At 45.9% G+C, this 18,272-nt stretch overlaps 1 protein-coding gene across 2 annotated transcripts in view; it reads right to left on the reverse strand.

The window, feature by feature from the left end:
* The window catches only part of LOC134980198 (nuclear receptor subfamily 1 group I member 3-like), a 46,381-nt gene extending 28,607 nt beyond the window's left edge, over nucleotides 1-17,774 (reverse strand). Inside the window, exon 1 of one of the 2 annotated variants that reach the window (XM_063946897.1) lies at nucleotides 17,478-17,774. The gene's annotated coding sequence lies outside the window, so the exon portion shown is untranslated. Of the gene's footprint in view, nucleotides 1-15,307; nucleotides 15,368-17,477 lie in introns of those variants that run through there. The other variant, XM_063946898.1, reaches the window with a different exon arrangement.
* Between the last annotated feature and the right edge of the window lie 498 nt (nucleotides 17,775-18,272).

An 18,272-nucleotide genomic window follows, 5' to 3' on the forward strand; every position in this document is an offset into this window, starting at 1 on the left:
CTCCCTGATAAGGAATGACAAGGAATACAAGGGTTCAGTAAGCGCCCTTTTAGGGCAAGAATATTTCCCTTCAAATATCATTTCTCTGTATTTTGTATTTATGCAGCACTCCATTTCATTCATATGCATTTATGTGAAATAGGAGCATGACCATCCTATAATAAGAAGTACACCGATTTGGGTGATCCTTACTAAGGAGTGCTAAATTCTCTATCATTGTTGAAAATACTTTTCTGAAAGGAAGAGGGAGGTTATTTTCATATCTTTTCCTTTTTTTACCTTTACTTTTACATTATATTTATTTTCATTATCATTCATCTCTTCTTTATTAGTCTCTTATGTGTGGAAAATGCGATTTAATCTGTTATTTGATTATTAACAGTGGTACACCATTTCTCTGCTCTGCACTAGGGATTTAAATAACGTTATTTTCAGCAAAATACTACTGTTGCAAGGTTTATTCATATATACTAGTCTCTTATGTGTGGTAAATGAGATGCAATCTGTTATTTGATCATTAATAGTGGTACACCATTTTTTTTTTTTGCTGTGCATTAGGGATTTAAATAACGTTATTTTCAGCAAAATACTACTGTTGCAAGGTTTATTCATATATACTAGTCTCTTATGTGTGGTAAATGAGATGCAATCTGTTATTTGATCATTAATAGTGGTACACCATTTTTGTTTTTGTTTTTTGCTGTGCATTAGGGATTTAAATAACGTTATTTTCAGCAAAATATTACTGCTGCAAGGTTTATTCATATAATCCAATATGGCATGATATTTGTTCAGCATACATGCATTGACGAGAAATCAGGGCCTCTCCTGTCTCTCATAAGCTATTTCAGCTAAAATTTTCATCTCTCTAGCTTCCCTGCCAGCTAGCCTATCAGTTTCATGCTCTCTCATCCATCATTCTGGACAGCAGAAGCATCTTGGTAGTCATACTCTCTCATTCAGCAGATTACGGCCATACTCCACAGGATACGCCTGATCCCGTTCGATCTTGGAAGCAAATCTGTGGCAGGCCTGGCCAGTAACTGTGTGGGGGACCAACAGCGAACACCAGGTGCAGTAAACAACCCAGCTGAACAGCAGAAGTAAGACACCCTTCTTAATTATTTCTTTCTTTTTCTTCCTTCAATTGTCTCTCTAGTATCCAATTACTCTAGTAGTGACCATCAAATACGCTGTGCATACAATTATTTCTTTGTCTTTATCCAGCATTTCCCCTCCCCCCCCCCCCCCCCCCCCCCCCCGTTACCTAAATTGTCTAACAGTATATTACTATACCTTATCAGCATTGACTTGCGTTTTCAGACTTCTGTCAGAAACAGAAAGTTGAATAACTCAGTACCCTTTAAGCAAAAGCCTTCCGGGTACACGGCTGCCTAACTATTGAGCAGAAGGTGTATATAAACCCACACAGGCAACATCCTAATACATCACTTTCAACTGTTTCAATTTTTTCATTGTTTATTAATCTCTTTTCTATCTATATCCTATATCATACATACCCTCCCTTTCATTAGAACCATTCATAAATACAGAGATAACCAAACCAAGGTATTCTATCCCTGGGAACAAAACTATTAACCTGTCATATATTACAGACAGACCTTTTCCCAGTTTATATATTAATTATAAATAATTTTCACCAATGCGTTTTTCCTCACTATATTTGATAAAATAAATTATCAAGCAAATTACATGCATGATTATTTATAAACATATTCTTACAAACAGTGTCACTTTATTTTTACTATAAATTATTAAAAGTTATGTTTTAAATGTCTAATTTTGATGAAGAGTGCCCCAACATAGAGTCTTTCTCCTCTCCTGTGTTAGTACTTCAAATTTACTGACTCTGGGAGCACCACCGACTAGTAATTAGTACAATTTTTTACATTATTACTTTAAAGTCGGTTACAGACCAAGAACCATTTTTTGGTCCATGTCTGTATCTTTAACCAGTTGCGGAACTACCTCCATAAGTTTTAACCCAGTGGAATGACCCAGCCCTGAGACACCAGTACCGAAGAGGTCTTTCTAACCAGATAAAGGACCAACTGGTACAACATCCCTTGCCTGATAGCTTGGATCAGCTCATGCAGTTATCCATCCGGGTGGATAGACGGCTGAGAGAGCGTAGGCTTGAAAGGGAGACTGAGATTTCCTTCCTTCCCAAGGGAACCTCAGACTCTGAGGAATTTTCCGAGGAGCCTATGCAGATTGGGGCTACCCGCCTCTCCTCGCGTGAGAAGATGCGGAGGAGACAGCAGGGGTTGTGTTTGTACTGTGGGAATAAAGGTCATGTGGTAGTATCATGCCCAGAAAAGCCGGAAAACTTCAGGGCCTGAGGGTGATGGGAAATATCCTGTCAGGCCAGAAGTCAGAATTTCCCAAGAAGACTTTTATCATTCCGGTGACCTTGAAGATACTCGGTCAAACTGTCAAGACTGAGGCCTTTGTGGACAGTGGGGCCGACGGGGTTTTTATGGACCGCCAATTCGCCCTGAAACACTCTGTTCCCTTAGTACCCTTGGCATCGGAAATTGAGATTTGTGGGTTAAACGGGGAACCATTATCCCAAGGTAAAATTACCTCTTGCACTAGCCAGATTTCTTTGTTTATTGGAGCCACACACTCTGAAAAATTGTCCTTTTATGTGACTGTCTGTACTTTTGCCCCATTGGTGTTGGGGTTACCCTGGTTAAGGGCCCACAATCCTCAATTTGACTGGGTCTCTGGGGAGATTCTTAGTTGGAGTACTGATTGTTTCAGGAGTTGCTTGAGCCTTCCAGTCAGGTTCTCGCAGCTAAGTTTGCCAGGATTGCCAGGGTGTTATGCAGATTTTGCGGACGTGTTCTCCCAAAAAGTTGCAGAGGTACTACCTCCCCATCGCTCCTATGACTGTGCCATTGATTTGTTGCCAAATGCTAAGCTTCCCAAGAGCAGGTTGTACTCCCTGTCACGTCCTGAGACTCAGGCTATGGCAGAGTACATTCAGGAGAACTTGGCTAAGGGATTTATCAGACCTTCACAGTCTCCAGTTGGGTCGGGGTTCTTCTTCGTGGGTAAAAAGGACGGTTCGTTGCGACCCTGCATCGACTTCAGGGAATTGAACCGTATCACGATTAAAAACTCATACCCACTGCCTCTCATTTCGGTCTTGTTTGACCAGCTTCGTACTGCCACCATTTTTTCTAAGATTGACCTACGCGGTGCGTACAATCTAATCCGAATAAGAGAGGGGGATGAATGGAAGACTGCCTTTAATACCCACTCGGGGCATTATGAATATTTGGTGATGCCTTTTGGGCTCTGTAATGCCCCGGCAGTCTTCCAGGATTTCATGAATGATGTGCTCAGGGAATATTTGGATAGATTCTTAGTTGTATACTTAGATGACATCCTAATCTTCTCCCATTCCCTGGAGGAACATCGGAAGCATGTACGCTTAGTCCTCCAGAAACTCAGAGACCACCGGCTTGGGGCGAAGCTGGAGAAGTGCGAATTTGAAGTTCAGCAAATCGCATTTCTAGGATATATTATCTCCCCAGAAGGTTTCCAAATGGAAGGTTCCAAGGTACAGGCAGTCCTGGATTGGGTGCAGCCCACTAGTTTGAAGGCGCTTCAGCGTTTCCTGGGCTTTGCGAATTTTTATAGACGATTTATCGCTGGATTTTCGTCTATAGTGGCGCCCTTGGTGGCACTCACTAAGAAAGGGGCGGATGTTGCTCACTGGTCTTGTGAGGCTAAAGCGGCTTTTGCCCGTCTCAAAAGGGCATTTGTTTCAGCCAAGGTGCTGCGACACCCAGATCCAGAGCGTCCTTTTGTGGTGGAGGTGGATGCCTCTGAGATGGGTATTGGGGCAGTGCTTTCTCAGATGGGAGTGTCAGATAATCGCCTTCATCCCTGTGCTTACTTTTCCCGTAAATTTTCGCCTGCCGAGATGAATTATGACGTGGGTAACCGGGAATTGTTGGCTATTAAGGATGCACTCGAGGAGTGGAGACACTGGCTTGAGGGGGCTAAGTTTGTGGTCTCAATTCTCACTGACCATAAGAATCTGGCATATTTAGAGTCAGCGAAGCGTCTCAATGCCAGGCAGGCACGATGGGCTTTGTTTTTTGCTCGCTTTAATTTTTTGATAACATATCGCCCTGGGTCAAAAAACATCAAGGCTGATGCGCTCTCGCGGAGTTTTGCTCCAATCCAGGAGACCACCGAGGAGCCGTTGCCCATTGTTTCCCCATCATGTATTAAAGTGGGCATTACCCAGGACCTCTTATCATTAGTCCTTAGAGCACAGGAGCAGGCTCCTCCAGACCTTCCGGTAGGTCTTTTGTTTGTGCCTCCTAGGTTAAGACAGCGAGTGTTCCTGGAATTCCATGCCAAGAAGTCTGCAGGTCACCCGGGTATTGCCAGAACTCGGGAGTTGCTATCTAGGGCGGTGTGGTGGCCCTCGGTGGCTAAGGATGTGGATCAGTGGGTTCGGGCATGTGACATCTGTGCCCGAAATAAGACTCCTAGAGGGGTTCCTGTTGGCCCACTACATCCACTCTCTATCCCATCTAAGCCATGGACCCACATTTCAATGGATTTTGTGGTGGACTTGCCCAAATCCTCGGGGATGACAGCCATCTGGGTTGTCGTTGACAGGTTTTCGAAGATGGCGCACTTCGTTCCACTGGTTGGGCTGCCATCGGCCAGACGCCTGTCTGAATTATTTATGCTGCATGTTGTGCGTCTCCACGGGTTGCCACTTGATGTGGTCTCTGACCGCGGATCCCAGTTTGTGGCCAAATTCTGGAGGGCATTTTGTTCCGATCTCCAGATTTCTGTCAGCTTGTCGTCGGGCTACCATCCGCAGTCTAATGGGCAGACTGAAAGGGTGAACCAGTCCTTGGAGCAGTTCCTCAGGTGTTATGTCTCCAAGTGTCAGACTGACTGGGTTGCTCATCTGTCCATGGCGGAGTTTGCCTATAACAACGCGGCTCACTCTGCTACAGGGATCTCTCCCTTCCTTTGTGTGTATGGGCATCATCCTAAGGCCAATTCTTTTGACCCCCTGGACTCCACGCCTGGTGGTTCCTCTGTGGTTTCGGTCCTTAGAGGTATTTGGCGGAAAGTGAAGAAAGCCCTTGTATCTGTGTCATTAGTGACCAAAAGGGTTTTTGATAAGCGGAAAAGACCCTGCAGCTTCAAATTAGGAGACTTCGTCTGGTTGTCTACCAAGAATTTGAAGTTGAGACAGCCATCTCATAAGTTAGGCCCCCGGTTCATCGGCCCTTATAAGATCACCAGGGTTATCAATCCGGTGGCATTTCAGTTAGATCTGCCCCGTTCTTTGGGTATCAATAAAACATTTCATTGTTCCCTTTTAAAACGGGCGATTAGTAATCCTTCTTCCAGTGGAAGACCTTCCCCTCTTCTGATACGTGGCCAGAGGGAGTTTGTTGTTGAAAGGATTCTTGACTCCAAGGTGGTTCGGGGTCGGCAGTCATTTTTGGTGCACTGGAAGGGGTATGGCCCGGAGGAGCGGTCGTGGGTGCGCAGTTGTGATCTTCATGCCCCCAGACTGATACGCTCTTTCTTCTCGCAGTTCCCCGATAAACCCGGTGGTAGGGGTTCTTTGACCCCTCGTCAGAGGGGGGGTACTGTTAGGGTCTCCTGCCCTGTGCTGCCACGTCGTCATGGCAACCGGGAGACAAGTGCTAGCGGAGTAACCTGAGCGCAGCTGATACTCCGGTTCGGGTCTTTTGCTGTGCAGTGGTTATAGGCTCTGTGCATGGCAGGGGATCCGGTGCTGGTTTTTGTGCTCACAGTCTGTGAGGTCTGAGTGGGGCGTGGACAGCACCTGCTTTATAAGGCCTCTTTTCAGGGTAAGCAGATGCTGCTGAATCTTTGTTGGTTAGTCAGTTTCTGAAAGTTAGCCAGTACTGTGTAGCTTTGTATTTGTTTGTTGCTTACTGCAAATAGGCCTGGGGATTTGGTATTACACTCTGCCAATCCAGACCTAGCAGTAAGACTGGAGTCAGTCGTTTAGCTTGCTGGGGTTCTGTTACTACTCTGTGAACTTAGCAAGTTTGCGGCTGTATTCTAAGACTTGCCTGTCTAATCCTGTCTCACTGTGCTAGGTGTCAGGGGTCAGTTTAGTGGCAGTAAACCGAACCTGTGCACTGCAAGTGAGAATTAGGATTGTGGAGAATCTCCTTGTGTCTATCATTCCATCTCTGACCAAGGAGTTTACTGCCACACCCGTTGGTAACCCTTTAGGGTTTTGCTGTTGCCCTTAGCAACAGCATTTCGGGTTTTCTATGTATTAAAACACAACATCTTGCTTTTCACATCTGAGCAGTTCTAATACTAGGGAGATACCCAGTTCCTTAGCCTCTGGGCTTCTCTGTTCACGTTGTGTGTATTTTGTTACCCTACCACCTTCTGTGTACGTTATGTCATATTCCCTAGTCTGTCTGTGAGTCCATTTGTTTTGCATAACAGTTCAAACACCAGTACATTCCTGCAGGCACTGGAGTGCATAACAGTCCTGACACCAGTACTTTCCTGCAGGCACTGGTGTGCATAACAATAAGCTATAGGGCATACCGAGGACACAACGGAGGGGCTTAGGCCAAAATACTGACAGCAGTGGCCTCATTCTGGATGGGATGCACTAACGGCAAAATTCGGTCACAACTGCAGAAACCGCTTTCCACATACGTCTCAAGCTCCAGAAAGCGAAACTTTCCAGAACTTGTTCCCGATAAGCAATGCCATCTATAGATGGCGTTACCTATAGAAGTATATAGGCTTCTTTACACATAATCCCAGAAAGGAAACCTATAGGACACCTCCCAGTGCCCCCCGCAGCTCACACATGCGCCTGACAACATCCGCACATAGGTCATATTCACATCGCATAGGACCGCTCTTATCGGGAGCGTTGTCCTTTGTGTGAATAATCTCTTCATACATATAGCGTTAATAAACGCCGCCATGTGTGCTGTAAGTGGTGGGATGTATCGCGATGCTTGATAAATCTTCCTCAATCCCCAGCGCACTGATCTGTTGCCCTAGCCCTCTTTGGATCAGTATGAGATTCCAGCGGTCATGAGACTGACGCCAGATTCCTGACAGGCGGGATCCCGGCAGCGAGCGCAGCGTGGCCTCTCGCGGGCTCGCCATGATTTGGGCCCGGTGACGACCTTTGGTCGCCACAGGGTTCTATTCCACCTCGGGTGGTGGCATGGGCCACCAACCGAGTGGGGAAATCAGTCAGCGGTCGGGACTCCGACTGCCGGTATTGCAGATGGTATCGAGATCTCTGCATCGGTACATTGACCGCCAGGATCCCGTCCGGCTGTCATCTGACTGCCTCCCGCCCTCTTGTATCGCCCCATTTCCCTGTAAGCCCTCTCTCCTACTGTTTTCCAGAGGGGGTGCACCTGTGTCGTAAGTGTGCCCGGAGGATCAGTGCTGCCAGGTGTAGACTTCCCGGAACCAGCTGTCCGGATCCTATGGCTATCTGAGCTTCGGCTTACACAGACTGACGCCGGTCCACTGACATCACTAGTCATGACCGACGGTCGCCATGGTGATCTGACGCTGCATCCTCGGAACTTGCAGATGCTGGCAGGAGGCGCCTCTCTCCTACATACACCTGCTGCTGCAGCTGCATTTTATTTGTACGGAATTGCACAGCCGCTTCCCTGCAGCTGCGCAATTCCATACAAATCGTAATCATGTCTTTAGCCTGTAGGTGGCACTGCAGAGACCTCCCACGGTTATTGTGTCTACTTACTGGAGACTGTGGCTAGCAGTCATTATAGGGCGGGTGTATACAATGCAGCTGCATGTGTGAGTGTACATTATATACATGGTACAGTATCTATGTACACAGTAAGTAAGGCTTGGTTGAGAAAAGGAGGCCTGAGATTCTTCCCGCATGAGCATCTTGGGTGGTCACAGATCCTCGGGCTCTGTCACACAGATAAATAAAGATGAATATCTTCACAGGCTGCTGACCTTGGCGACGGCCCACATCAACTACACTATTCTCTAGCCATTGTCTCCACGCCGTCCATCTTGTTCCGCTACCTGTTTGTTTATAAACCCCGCGGTGCTGACTGTGCGTCTGGAGCCATCAGACAATAGCTCAGAACAAGATTTCCTACATTCAGAGGTAAATCCCAGGACCTTTGTGCACAGTTCTGCAAAACATATAGAGACTGGCCCCTATAACTACTACGCCTTACACAATGACAGAACAAATTCCTATCGTGACACTGATCTCACCCCAAGACACTTGCAAACACCAGTGTGCTCAGAGTTCTCTCTTTGCCTTCTAGGTCGCCATTAAAAATCTCTTACACTTCCTCTTTCTCTTCCTCCTTTCTGGTTCTTGTCCTTTTCTCTGTTGCGTTACTTATTTTTCAGGTTCTGCAAATGTATGTAAATGTGTATATTTTATATGGCCATGTCTTGGCCTAACTGCGTTTCCTTATTGCATTTAATCATCGCCAGTGTCTGTAATTGGTCATTATACGCGTTGACCTGTTTTCACTTTCTGTTTCTGTATTTATAGGTTTTTGTAGGATGACCGTTTCAGGCTTACAAACTGTCCCATTTTAAGCAGGACAGTCCCAATTTAAAGGGACTGTCCTGCCGTACGGATGGTTTACGCTCAACACGCTGAGCGGGGACCACCCCACGGAGAATGCGTGCTCCACACACCTGCTGGGAAGCGGCTGTGCGCAAGTCATGTTGTGGCATAGAGACACATGTCCATTGACACGGCCATAGTCTTATTGGTTGCCGACACAACATATGCATCCCGTTAGCAGCGTCTCGTAGCTTCTACTCAGTACAGCGACTGCGCTTTCAGATGATCATGTCTCAGGAAAGATCTAAAGGGAAAAGTCAGGCTTGTGTCTCACTGCTGCCAGGGCTGCCTATCCCACCTGCCCTTCTCCTGTATACCAGCCACTGCTGGTGCCAGTCACCAGGCCAGATTTCAGGTATCAATAATTCAGGAGCAGCCGCTCAGTCATTAGGAGAACCAGCATTAAATCTATCCGCAGCTCTCAGCCGTGCCGGGTGTCTAACGCCGATTGTTGCAGCTATGTGCGGATTCTGGCTGTCCCGTTATTGGAGCAATCCGTCCCGTCCGCTCCTGTGTATTGTAATGTAAATCATTTCATCGTAATGTCAATCGTTTTATTTCCATTACATTTAGATCTTGTGTGATAAATCCTGCAATCACTTTCCAATGAATACTTCTGTGATCTCCCTCATAGGGCTAAGGTGGTCATTCCGAGTTGATCGCTCGCTAGCAGTATTTAGCAGCCGTGCAAACGCTGAGCCGCCGCCCTCTGGGAGTGTACTTTAGCTTAGCAGAAGTGCGAACGCTTGTATCGCAGAGCGGCTCCCTTTTTTTTTTTGTGTAGCTCAAAACCTACTCAGCGCTTACAATCACTTCAGACTATTCGGTTCCGGATTTGACGTCACACACCCGCCCAGCGTTCGCCCAGCCACTCCTGCGTTTTTCCTGGCACGCCTGCGTTTTTCCGCACACTCCCTGAAAACGGTCAGTTGACACCCAGAAACGCCCACTTCATGTCAATCACTCTGCGGCCACCAGTGCGACTGAAATGCATCGCTAGACCCTGTGTGAAACTACATCGTTCGTTGTGCCTGTACGACGCGCGTGCGCATTGCGCCGCATACCCATGCGCAGAACTGCCGCTTTTTAGCCTGATCGCTGCGCTGCGAACAAATGCAGCTAGCGAGCAACTCGGAATGACCTCCTAAATTCAGCTTCATTAGCAGTTTGCTAAGATTGCAAAACTGCTAATGAAAAAAAAAACGCATGCCGGTGGGCTGCGCAGTACAGGGCAAAGCCGCCCACCATGCAGTTGCAATTCAATTGCCACATTGCATCCGTAGGTAGAAACCAAGGGGGATTTAGCTGCCGGCGGGAATGGAGAGATCTCTGCAGATATAGGAGATAACTGCTGCGGTGCCACTGTGATACATTCAGGGGGATGATACATTGTCGATCTATCGGTTCAGTCACCCTGCCAGCCACATACAGGTGCTGTGGGGCAGCGACGGTGCCAGTCCCAGAGTCCCGCGCCCTGTGTGATGGCACAGCTTGCATACCCATAGCTACCGCCCTGGCATTTGTATAATGTTGACCACCACAATATACACAGACAGGGTTGTGACCCCTGAATTACACCCAGAATGTTATTCTTTTCCCTTCAGTGTGCCCTCATGCAACTTTGACTTATATATTGCATTTATGATATATTTATTTGGGCAGATTTATTTGTGTTGTTGCCCTGGACTACGACACAATGCTGTTCTTAATGTCCCAAGGGGATGTAGTTATGTGACCACCAGTCACAATACCGACCCCTGCATCCCACCCTCACGCGATCCTTACAGTCGGCATGACGACTAGAAGGGACTATTCTCACTCGTGGGTGTCCTCGACACCCATAGAATGGAAATGGACCCGTGGTGCGTGCAGCGAGCCGCCGAGCCCGCAAGGGGCTTCGTTGCGCTCACCTTCCCCTACACCATCGGCATTCTGCTGCCGGGAACCCCAGCGCCGGTAACGCATACCCCAGCCGTCCCAAGGCAACAATTATTTAATAGAAGGTGCAGGAACAAGTGTAATAGAATTAGATCCTGCATTACAGCACGCGTGTAGGAGTGTTCCCCATGTGTCGTCAATGTCTGAATATAATGGGGTCATATGGGAACACTAGAATATAATGGGGTCATATGGGAACACTGTAGAATATAATGGGGTCATATGGGAACACTGTAGAATATAATGGGGTCTGATGGGAACACTGTAGAATATAATGGTGTCTGATGGGAACACTGTAGAATATAATGCAGTCATATGGGAACACTGTAGAATATAATGGAGTCATATGGGAACACTGTAGAATATAATGGGGTCATATGGGAACACTGTAGAATATAATGGAGTCATATGGGAACACTGTAGAATATAATGGGGTCATATGGGAACACTGTAGAATATAATGGGGTCATATGGGAACACTAGAATATAATGGGGTCATATGGGAACACTGTAGAATATAATGGGGTCATATGGGAACACTGTAGAATATAATGGAGTCATATGGGAACACTGTAGAATATAATGGGGTCATATGGGAACACTGTAGAATATAATGGGGTCATATGGGAACACTAGAATATGATGGGGTCATATGGGAACACTGTAGAATATAATGGAGTCATATGAGAACACTGTAGAATATAATGGGGTCATATGGGAACACTAGAATGTAATGGGGTCATATGGGAACACTGTAGAATATAATGCAGTCATATGAGAACACTGTAGAATATAATGGGGTCATATGGGAACACTGTAGAATATAATGGAGTCATATGGGAACACTGTAGAATATAATGGAGTCATATGGGAACACTAGAATGTAATGGGGTCATATGGGAACACTAGAATGTAATGGGGTCATATGGGAACACTGTAGAATATAATGGGGTCATATGGGAACACTAGAATGTAATGGGGTCATATGGGAACACTAGAATATAATGGGGTCATATGGGAACACTAGAATGTAATGGGGTCATATGGGAACACTGTAGAATATAATGCAGTCATATGGGAACACTGTAGAATATAATGGGGTCATATGGGAACACTGTAGAATATAATGGGGTCATATGGGAACACTGTAGAATATAATGGGGTCATATGGGAACACTAGAATGTAATGGGGTCATATGGGAACACTGTAGAATATAATGGGGTCATATGGGAACACTAGAATGTAATGGGGTCATATGGGAACACTGTAGAATATAATGCAGTCATATGGGAACACTGTAGAATATAATGGGGTCATATGGGAAGACTGTAGAATATAATGGGGTCTGATGGGAAGACTGTAGAATATAATGGGGTCTGATGGGAACACTGTAGAATATAATGGGGTCATATGGGAACACTGTAGAATATAATGGGGTCATATGGGAACACTGTAGAATATAATGGGGTCATATGGGAACACTAGAATATAATGGGGTCATATGGGAACACTGTAGAATATAATGGGGTCATATGGGAACACTGTAGAATATAATGGAGTCATATGGGAACACTGTAGAATATAATGGGGTCATATGGGAACACTGTAGAATATAATGGGGTCATATGGGAACACTAGAATATGATGGGGTCATATGGGAACACTGTAGAATATAATGGAGTCATATGAGAACACTGTAGAATATAATGGGGTCATATGGGAACACTAGAATGTAATGGGGTCATATGGGAACACTGTAGAATATAATGCAGTCATATGAGAACACTGTAGAATATAATGGGGTCATATGGGAACACTGTAGAATATAATGGAGTCATATGGGAACACTGTAGAATATAATGGAGTCATATGGGAACACTAGAATGTAATGGGGTCATATGGGAACACTAGAATGTAATGGGGTCATATGGGAACACTGTAGAATATAATGGGGTCATATGGGAACACTAGAATGTAATGGGGTCATATGGGAACACTAGAATATAATGGGGTCATATGGGAACACTAGAATGTAATGGGGTCATATGGGAACACTGTAGAATATAATGCAGTCATATGGGAACACTGTAGAATATAATGGGGTCATATGGGAACACTGTAGAATATAATGGGGTCATATGGGAACACTGTAGAATATAATGGGGTCATATGGGAACACTAGAATGTAATGGGGTCATATGGGAACACTGTAGAATATAATGGGGTCATATGGGAACACTAGAATGTAATGGGGTCATATGGGAACACTGTAGAATATAATGCAGTCATATGGGAACACTGTCGAATATAATGGGGTCATATGGGAAGACTGTAGAATATAATGGGGTCTGATGGGAAGACTGTAGAATATAATGGGGTCTGATGGGAACACTGTAGAATATAATGGGGTCATATGGGAACACTGTAGAATATAATGGGGTCATATGGGAACACTGTAGTATATAATGGGGTCATATGGGAACACTAGAATATAATGGGGTCATATGGTAACACTAGAATATAATGGGGTCATATGGGAACACTGTAGAATATAATGGGGTCATATGGGAACACTGTAGAATATAATGGGGTCATATGTGAACACTGTAGAATATAATGGGGTCATATGGGAACACTGTATTTCTAGTCCATAAAGCTGCCTGACGCAGGTGATAGTGGAGGGGAACATTTAATCATTTTTCATCACATTTACAACGGCAGTACTAAATGCTAACCTGGTGCATTTCACGTTTGATATTGTTACCGTCTTGAATATCGGGGTAAATAAAATAACCAATGAGAATTAGGAAGCCTGCAAAAGCCAATCTAGGAGTCTGTTCTGCATCCAAAGAATGTTTGGTAATACCAAGGATGCATCTTAGGAAGATAATGTACTCGTACTATCTGCCTCTCTCCAGGGCCGTCTTAACAGCAGTGTAGGCCCCTGGGAACAGCAATGCACTGGGCCCCCTACCCATCCTCCAGCGGTAGGGATGGAGGGTGCTATCAGCGGAAGCTTAAATGTCCCGCAGGCGGTAGAGGGTGTTCTATCTACCGCTCAGCATGTAGGACCTGGAGCAGTAATTTCTACTAATTACTCCTTTACTGCACAGATGGGGCTAAACTGTAGAAGGGGGCATTGGGCTAAATTAAGAAGCCCTAGTACATGAATTCCAGGGGGGTAGGGGGTGTTTAATAAGCAGGGGAGGGGTGGATAGTGGAGTGGGCTTAATATTTATCATTTTCTGGTGGGAGGGCAGATTGCTTGACTGCAAATATGTTCCTGGAAATAGATTGCTTAGCTTTGAATGTGATAAAACACTGGAGAGTCACACCTTTCAGGAGGTTCTGGGTACTTGGGGATCAGAGTTCAGGAGTCAGAGCAATCCACCAATGAAAATATGAAACTGCATATTAGGTGTGTGGAGCTGGAGCGGGGACCGGATGCTGGAAGGCTGATATCTCTGGTTCTGGACAAAGTAGAGACAAGCTGCCAGTGTCCCCAAAAGGAGAAAGTCCCAGCTTTTGGATTATACCCTCAGAGAAACTGTAAGTCAGACAGAACCCAAGATATCTGGCTGGGAAGAGCAATTAACAGGCTTGGATGGGGACCACTACTTTGAAGTCGGATATCTCCGGTTCCCCAGGGCCGATTTTCAAAAATCTGGTACCCCTGGAAAGAGGAGACCCTCAGCTATCAGCCTAGGGCCCTTATACTCATGGGGCCCTTGGGCAAGAGCCCATTGAGCCCATACGAAAAGACGGCCCTGCCTCTCTCCACTCCAATCTATCCTCAATGCTGCTGCCCGGCTCATCTTCCTCACCAGACGCACTACGTCCACCTCTCCTCTCCTACAGGCCCTTCACTGGCTCCCCTTCCCTTTCACAATCCAATTCAAGCTTCTCACACTCACTTACACAAATCCCTCACCCACTCCTCTCCCATCTACATCTCTGACCTTATCTCCCTTTACACTCTCACCCGTCCTCTTCACTCCACTAATGCACGCCGACTCTCCTGCCTACTGATTACTTCCTCCCATTCCTACCTCCAAGATTTATCCTGCGCTGCTCCCTTTCTCTGGAACTCCCTACCTCTCCCCCTCAGACTCTCCACCTCTCTACAGAACTTCAAACGGGCTCTCAAGACCCACTTCTTCACCAAACCCAGCCAAATCTCATCCTAACCCTCTGTTCCAGCTCTCTGTCCACCCCATCTGTATCACCCCTGTCTGTCTGCCCCTCCACTTTAGAATGTAAGCTCTCACGAGCAGGACCCTCTTCCCTCATGTGATTTTCCTTTTTTTACTTAAACCGTATTCGACAGCACCCAGTCCTGCAGTTTTTGGCTACCCTGATAATTATTTCAGTGTCGTCTGCTGATGCAGCTACGTTTATGTACCCTGTGGTTGCCCTATATTGTCTTTAACTGTTTTCCTGTTTTGGTTATTTGTTTATGTACTCTGTAATTGGGCGCTGCAGATCCCTTGTGGCGTCATATAAATAAAAGATAATATAAATTTTAATGGTAGGTGGTCAGTAGAGCTTACCCTTGACTGCAAAATATTAAAATAATATTCATGTAGCAGATTTGAGTTCAGTGGAAGATACAAACACAGCAGTGAGATATCGATGTGTGCGATAAGCAGAGATCAGTTTATGTAGGTATGAGATTAGGGCATTTAGATGAGGCTCACCTCTATACAGAGATATGACGTCAAATCATTCTTCCGCTCAGGGCCTGACGGGGTGCACCTAAACGCATCCAGAATTATAACCAAATACGAGAGGTTCTAGTGACAGCTTCTGTCTGGGCGCACGAGACCTCACTTTCTCCCAACAACAACTATTTTCACCCAGGGAGCAGAGACTGAACTTTGGACACTGTAGAGGAGGAGGCTGCGAGATGAGACTGGAGAGCTCCGGGGGAAGGCTGCTATTTGTACTATGGACAGAGACCGTTCCATTGTAGTGGGGAGGAAACGGAGGGAGCTCAGACGGCTATCTTATTTTACACTGAAGTGTTACATGGAATTTTCCAGCTCACAAGTAAATAGGCTAGCGGCAGATTTACTATATACTTATTTTTCCATCAGGAAAGTTAATAAGACTTTGTAAGACCTTTTTATGAAATTGGGGGAGGGGAAAATGCATTAGAAAAATAAAACTAGATGCAGCTTTTCCCCAACAGCAACGGAGGCATATATCCCTCAGCCATGACAGGACCACTGTTGCGCTGTCAAGACACTGGGGACCAGTGGCAATACTTCTCCCACATACCCAGGAGGCTTCCAAGTCTCTGATCTGCCTTAGTGTTTTAAACCTAGACTATTACAGCCTCCTTTTATCTGACCTTACAAGGACAAGGCCATATATACAACCAGTCATGAAGGCTTACCACACATCCCACTGTTCATCCGTACATCCCACCATTTATCTACAAAACTCACCATTCATCGAAACATCTCACCGTTCATTCACACGTCTCACCATTCATCCACACATCCCACCATTCATCTAGATTTCTCACCATTCAACCAAACATCTTACCAGTCATCCACACCTATCACCATTTATCCACACATCCCAACATTCATCTAAATTTCTCACCATTCAACCAAACATCTTACCAGTCATCCACACCTATCACCATTTATCCACACATCCAACCATTCATCCAGACATCCCACCATTCATCTACATATCTCACCATTCATCCACACACCCCACCATTCATCTACACATATCACCATTCATCCGGACATCCCACCATTTATCCACACATCTCACCTTTCATCTTCACATATCACCATTCATCCGGACATCGCACCGTTCATCCACACATCCCACCATTCATCCAGACATCTCACCATTCATACAGACATTTCACCATTCATCCAAACATCCCAGCATTCATCCAGAAATCTCACAACTCATCCACACATGCCACCATTCATCTTTGCATCCCACCATTCATCCAGGCATATCACTATTCATTCAAATATCCCACCATGCATCATCTCACCATTCATACAAACTTCTTACTGTTCATCCAAACGTTCCACCATTCATCTAAGCATCCCACCATTCATCCAAGCATCCCACCATTCATCCACATGTCTGCCCATTAATCCAGAATCTGAACATTCATCCAAACAACCCATCATTCATCCAAACATTCTACCATTCATCCACACATCTCACCATTCATCCACACATCTCACCATTCATCCACACATCTACGCATTCATCAAGACATCCCACTATTCATCCAAATATTCCACAGGTCATCTGAACATACCACCTATTTTCCAGACATCCCATTTTTCATCTAGACATCAAACATCCACACATCTTTCCATTCATCCAATTTTAAATTAGACCCAAGTTCTAAAAAGTCCATCACTTACACAGAAATGGAACTCATGGAGAGTAACAGGTGACCAGGTTCTGCCTTAGTAGCTGGTTGTATATACTCTAGAGGAGAATGACTGTGGTGTAGATACAATGGTATGGGAATGAGACAGCGCCTCCTCGTGGCTGTATTATGTGTGTGCATTGCAGCGTTGCCAGGTCAGAGACGCGCACCTCTCCAGATGTGTATGTCCCAGTGTCATCCTCAGTGTGCACTTACACCTGCCCTGTAGCAATTCTGCCCCTACCAGGCGTATATGCGCATAACTGCTGGTCTGCATGAGCCGTTTCTGCGTGACTATTTACTGATCATTACCAACAGGAAAACACTACTCACCACCACCCCCATAACGCCACCCCTCTTATAGGGTTTGATAAGTGCAAATACGCCAACAAAGTAAAAAAAACAACCTTAAATTATATATATTTTTAAGCAAGTGTGCATGCAGTTACCTCTGTGCAGCGCAGGACTGTTCTCCCGTCACCTGTTCTGCTCGCAGTAAGCAGTGTACAGATCCGCCAGCCTGTGTCAGATTGCAGCTGCAGAATCCAGCGCTCCCACTGCCTCCGGTGTATTATCCCATATGACCACCTCTGTGACTGCACGCTCACATATTAGGTAATAACACTACAAGTATATATCACTAGATGTGTTGTTACCCAGGATGCTTAGGGAATGAGGGAAAACCTGCCCGTCCTGTCCAGCACAGGACACATTGTACCTTATTGCTGTATTCTGGTTTACCTGCACCTCCCTCTCCAGCCGCTCACCTCCTACCTCACTCCTGCTATATACACACAGCAGATTAGCATAACCTGAGCCGCAGGGGCACTGTGGGAAATGTAGTTTTTGGAAGGCGCAGTCCATGCTTGGATAACAACACAATCACTTAATACGCTGGTTCCCACTGAGAAATGTGAAGGGGCACTGGGCCTAACTCAAGGTAGATCGTCGGGAAACTGTGCACGTGCTGAACGGGTCCTGCGATCTCAGTAATGCAAACGCCTCTGCCTCAAAGACAGGATGAGGTGTTCGGGTGGAGGGACAGTTGCAGGGTGGCTCTTGTTTTCCTGGGGTGGCGGGGCCAAGGACTGCGTTGCGCTGCTGACTAGAGAGGAGGGGGCCCAAATGGAGTCTCCACATTGGCCTCCTCGTCTCTAGAAGCGCACCTGCATTTGCATTTGAGCATACATCCCAACTGTCCCCATTTTTTCACGGTCTGTCCCACTCTTGGGTCGCAGTGTCCC

This window comes from Pseudophryne corroboree, chromosome 12 (assembly GCF_028390025.1).
Source record: "Pseudophryne corroboree isolate aPseCor3 chromosome 12, aPseCor3.hap2, whole genome shotgun sequence".
Lineage (NCBI taxonomy): Eukaryota > Metazoa > Chordata > Amphibia > Anura > Myobatrachidae > Pseudophryne > Pseudophryne corroboree.